Source organism: Diabrotica undecimpunctata, chromosome 9 (assembly GCF_040954645.1).
Source record: "Diabrotica undecimpunctata isolate CICGRU chromosome 9, icDiaUnde3, whole genome shotgun sequence".
Classification (NCBI taxonomy): Eukaryota; Metazoa; Arthropoda; class Insecta; order Coleoptera; family Chrysomelidae; genus Diabrotica; species Diabrotica undecimpunctata.
In genome coordinates, this window is record NC_092811.1 from 14,537,118 (window position 1) to 14,543,117 (window position 6,000).

Here is a 6,000-nt window from a genome sequence, read left to right on the forward strand (position 1 = left end):
CCTACAGACTTGGAAAACCAACTGACTATCTCTTTTCTCTCTCCTCAATCTCGCTAAACTTTTTCCTACATACATTATCCCACCTTTTTTAATCTCCGCCAATCACAACTCGTCACAATTCCCCCATTTTTTCATTTCGATAACAAACAAATTTTTACCTATACTTATAAATTTCCTAAAACTTATTTACAAATAATATTTTTCTATAATTCTTAAAAACTAACAAAAACCACTTTCTATAATCCCTTCTATTGTCTTTAATCACTGCATTAATGTATTTTGAAAAACCCCGTTCAATTGTCTGTGGCTTTCACTTAAACTTATGCGGGTCACTCAAGTATAACAAAGAAATAATTTATGCAAAGCTTACACTATGTTTAGTACAGGTAATTCAAGAAATTAATAACTCTCTTTCTTCGAAATGTTTGTTGGATATTATCCTACTTATCTGAATTATTTTAATGTTATTGAATTTTGAAACATTTTAAAACAAACCAATATTTTTCTCGATTTTACATATCATAACAATATATATATATATATATATATATATATATATATATATATATATATATATATATATATATATATATATATATATATAAATTTACGACTTGGCGTTCCTTGGAAACGGACGTGTTGTATTTGAATTCCAATATTAAATGTCTTTGTTAAGTTGGCGATTAGCGATTGGCGATTAGATGTTTTGTTCTGTTTAGTGTTAAGGGACATTAATAAGACAGTACTATCTAAACTTTTGATGAGCAAATATTGTTGTAGTCTCTATAAAATAAATATTTTTATTATATTGGCATCCAAAATCACAATTTGTCTAATAAATCTTTCGTAACCTTTGATTTGATCTTCAAAAATAAATCTATACTACCACCTTAAAACTCATCTCCTGTCACAAGCAACACTAAACGATCTTATGCAGCTGCTACTCTCTCAAAAGCACCTCCACCCCTATTCCTTCACCTGATTAAGCTATCCCAATGCCCTCCGCTCCCAACACTGTTATTTTTGATTATATTAGGCCCCTCGGCATAATTGTTGCGCTAAAAAGTGTTCAGTTCGCGTCAATGCGTTGCACATGGTTACACCTGTATATATCTATCTTCCTCTCAGCAAGTTAATAGTGTCTTAAAAGTTGCTCAAAGTATTATAATTAGCTATTAAGTTATTTCTATATGTAAATATATCTTTTTGCTGTCTATTGTCGGCATTGTAAACAAAAAAAATTCCTCAGAAGAATATAGTAGGCTATAGCTCTCGATTTAAAAAAAAATTATACAAAGAATACAAAGGAAATAACAACACAAATATTAGACAAGATATATTTTGTGGTTTTTTTGAGATCACATTTAGAGAAGCACATGCTTGTGTGATTTATATTTCGCGGTATTCTTGATGAGTCTAATTCGAAATTGATTTTATGCATATACCGGCTTTAAAAAGAGTCTAAATTATCATTATGATTGTGGTATTATAATTAATAATAATAATTTATTAATATATTAATATTATTTATTTGTTTATTAATTCGAAAATGTCTATACCAATTTTTAATTTCAAATTTAAGGTAGCTGTCAGTTGTTTTCATATGATTATTTTTAAAATTTCTACTTTTTTCTATATAGATATATACGTCCAAATTTATTTATCCAAAAAGCTGCTCCCAGTTTACGAAATAAAGCAAATTTTCTAGCAAATTCCTCAGTAGAAAGTAGTAAGATATGAAGATATGAAAAGAAATACCAACATGAATATTGGATCTGATGGATTGCCTAAGTTTATTAGATACCAACAGCAGGCGTTCATTATTTATCTTAAAGGAATTCTTAAATAAAAGTTTTATGAAAAGTAAAGAAAAATATATCAAATTCTTTAATAAATAAATCAGGACTGAACGAATTAAGAATTCTTAAGTTAAAGCTTAGTTTATGTGTATATCGTGTTTAAAATATTATACAATAAATTTAAATTGTTATTATGATTACGGCTGTAAAAGACTGTTATTTCCAGGCATTTAAAAATTAAATAATTTGTTTATTATTAAACATATTTTTAAATTAAATTCTAATTTCAAATTTAAGGAAATAATACAATGTTTTTAGACAAGGGGACTAACGATTTTCTCATGGCACTCTTTGATACAGGTATTTAACAAATGCTTTTAATAGATTTGGTGATAATACTATGTAATAACCAAAATATGTAAAAGATTAAACATAATTTTTTACTTAATTTTTTTATAAATAATGATAACTTTTCTAAAAATGCACAAAAAAACTTTGATTTCGAGTGAGAATAAGGATAATATCACAAATATTCAACTTTAAAATGTCAAGAAGTTTCAATAATATCCCAAAAAGCTTAAAAGTTTATCCCAAAAAGGATAAACAGGACCAATTTAGGTCGACATCAATTTTGAAGGCAAAACATTAAAGAAAATTTAAATAATTGAGCGACTAAAAAGTTTTTGTTAAATAGGTATTATAAAATAGGTTTGCAAAAGTACTGTCATATTAAGCCTATAAACAATTTTAACACGAACTCAAGAAAAACACTTACGACCCTTAAAACTCGAGTTAGACTTTTTTTCAAAAATTCACCACAGCCTTTTTTTATAAACACCAAGAAATTTAGAAAGAACCATTTGAAAGTTTAATAGAAAGTTTGGACAATCTTTTTTTAAAATGGTTTTATTACAAATAAACCATCCATGATGAGGGTTTAAAAACACAGATAAAGGGTTTAAAATAAAAGGGATTTTACTATTTTAAAAACTGAACTATTAAATTTAAATTAATAAAAGTCGCAATATCTCCAGTTGTAATCAACGAAAATTATTGTTTTTGAAGTTATACTTCTATACGCGCGCTCCACGATGGAAATTTGTACGGGAGTGAATAGGTGAAATCATTACATATGTAAGATAATGACTAAGAGAGAGACAGAAGATAAAAAAGTGTTAAACTTGGTATATACTGCTTCGTGGTCAGAGAGTGAGAGGAGAGGAGTGAGAAATCTGATACAATATAATCAATTATGATAGATGTTGTTTTAGTAATTTTTGTACGAGAATTAACGTGCATTGTTAAACCATACGATTCGAATATTCGGACCAAGGATAATTGGGTAGCACACGCAACAGCGTAATTAATATTCAAGTGATTGCATATAATCTTTCTGCTTTTATTGGGCAGGTCGTCTAACAAAATTAACCGGTCCTGCAAAAATAGTTTCGTGGAAGAGTCAGGTGATCTATAAATGCAAAGAATGTATAGATTTTTGTTATAAACCAATGAAAACTCAAAAAAGGATTCATTTAACAGAAAGTCATATTTTGTTATAGGAGAGAAATCGATGAGAGAGTTAAAAAATTTTAAATTTACAAAAACTGTTAAGTAAAACTTTTTTAAAATTTTTATAGCTGACTACATGTGATATTGTCCCTATTGTCACGTGAAATTAAACCTTTTTGTGCATTTTTAAAAAAGCTAAATTATTTGAATTAATAATTTTCAAAAAATCAAGCAACAAATTAACAAAAGAAATTTTACAAACTTTCATTTAAAAGAATTTTCTATGTGTCAATTTTCCATCAAATTTACCGATTTTAAATTGTTTAAATATTATTTATAAGTATTTTGTTGTTGTTTGTTTGTATTTATATGACTGCGGACACTAATTCTAATTGCCGATCTTACAATTTTTACTCATTTTTTTATTAGTCATTGTTTCGTATACAAATTATCCTAAATCTATTACTAGTATTGATCTCTAATATAAATATAATCTTTTTTTTAATTTGTTTTTAGTTTTTTTCTATTAGTTGCTTTTTTATATATTTATATACAGAATAGATGATGAGGTCCTCAGAGTTCCAAAGCAAACTCTTGTGCAGCTATCTACTTAATTTGATAGCTGCTTTACTATGGACTGTCCAAGTTCCTGATTTTTTCTCTTTTTTTTATGTAATTTTTTTAATTTTCTTTTTCCATTATTTTTTAAATGTTTTTTTTTTATATTCTAACAAATTACAAAGAAATACTTACTCTATATTTACAATTATTACAATTTAAATTTAATATCTAAAACATGTTTATACAATAATTTATATAAAAACTCATTGTTTTCTAATGTTAATAAATAATTTAAATTATTGGGATGGTGGACATCAGTCAAAGAATACAGCGAATTTAAAAAATTATTAACCTTATTAGATCTAAGACAATAGTCCAAAATTTTATGTTGTAGGTTACCGATTTGACCACAAGTACATTGTGGAGTATCAGCTAGATTCATTTTAAACATATATGATGATATAAGATAGTGGTTAAATCTCATTCTGCATATAGTTCTTGTCATATCCTTTGTCCATTCCATCTTAGAAAACCAATATTTATCAGTAATATGGTTTCCGATTGCTCTGTAATGGTTTCCTGTATTTATATTCTTATCCATATACATTTTTTTCCATTCTTTCTTAAGTTTTTTGAATATGTCTGATTCTATATCTTTAGACATACAGAGATAATACTCCTTGTATCACCGCTTTTTTTGACAATTCATCTATTATTTCATTTCTAGTTATTCTACACTGGCTTTTAATCCATACCAACTTAACAGTTTTGCCTTGCTACTAAAGTTCTTTAATTTTATTTAATATATATATAATTCAATGTTATTTACTTTTGATTTGGGATTTATGGCACTAATTTTACTTAAAAAAATTTTGCTGTTATTATAAGTTATAAATATTTATAAGTAAAAATGACGTTTAATCTTTTGTATGTGTTGTTTATTGCATATTTTTATCATTAAATTTATCAAACGCTGTTGTTAGTTATCTGTATTAAAAGGTGCCACGAAAAACGCTTTTTACTTGCTAATTTTTTTGGTCTATTTTATTTTAAATGCTGGTTGTCGAAATTTTAAATGTTTTCTCATATCAACTTTTATAAATATATTTTAAAATGTTTATAGCCTTTTGAAAGCTTTTGATCCATTGGAAGTTACTATTTATAAACAATTTTTGTTTCGGTCTTAATATAACTTTTAATGTATTTGTTTTTTCATTAAAAAAATCTGTTGAATGTCACTTTTTTTTATTAAATTTTGGACAGAAATTTTAAAAAGGTAGTACCTAAATATTTTCTGTTGGTTTATTAATTAATAACATTCGTTATTTAAATAAAAAATATTCTTTACTATTATTTATCAACAAAAAGCAAGCTAGGCGATAAACAAATTTAAAAAATCTATAATTCGTGCAAACACTTATGAAAATTTTTACTTACTTCTGTACAAAAAAGTTTTTTTGAAGCCATAGCATTTTCAAATATTGTCAACTAATTGTAGGAACTATATACAGTGGTATATTATTAGTATTTTCTTCACACAACTAAAAATGTATCTAGGAAAACCAAAAAAAAAAACTTACAATAAATTTTTAAAATGCCAATATCACCAACTAAGAAACAATTTAAGCCAATTGTGTTAAAAAACGTCTATCACCGAATATTCAACAATAAGTCGTTCTCTTAGAACTGTTTTAAAAAGTTCGAATTACTTCGCTGACGATCTTTTAACCGCGAAGATGTTTTACGGACTGCGATGCCATCATTTTCCGTTCGCCAGTTTTCCCGCTCCGATTCAACCGGAGTCTGTTGGCGTGCTTTTCCTGATCGCGAAAGGAAAGTTCATTCGTATACCCCCACGCTCATCCCCTCTTTGATTCCCCTCCAATCACTTCGCAAGTTGCTTTGTGTCTCTGCGGCCAGAAGTTGGCACCTGTTGAAAATGTGCGATATTATTGTAATAGTTCTCGATATGGTTCGTTATTCCTTCTATGAGACTTCGCGTTTATTGTCGATGATGTGCGTATCCGAGAGGTTTTGTACTTGGGAAAAGCAATTTATACTTTCTGTATTATTCGTAAAATAATAAAATAAATATGGAAATAATTTGAATAGCTGTTCTTGTATTTTTCTC

The 6,000-nt window shown here is 27.1% G+C and overlaps 1 protein-coding gene across 1 annotated transcript in view; it reads right to left on the reverse strand.

Annotated features, from left to right (window-relative positions):
• The window catches only part of Nos (Nitric oxide synthase), a 588,325-nt gene extending 582,693 nt beyond the window's left edge, over positions 1-5,632 (reverse strand). Inside the window, exon 1 of the mRNA XM_072542783.1 lies at positions 5,450-5,632. The gene's annotated coding sequence lies outside the window, so the exon portion shown is untranslated. The remainder of the gene's footprint in view (positions 1-5,449) is intronic.
• Positions 5,633-6,000: the final 368 nt, after the last annotated feature.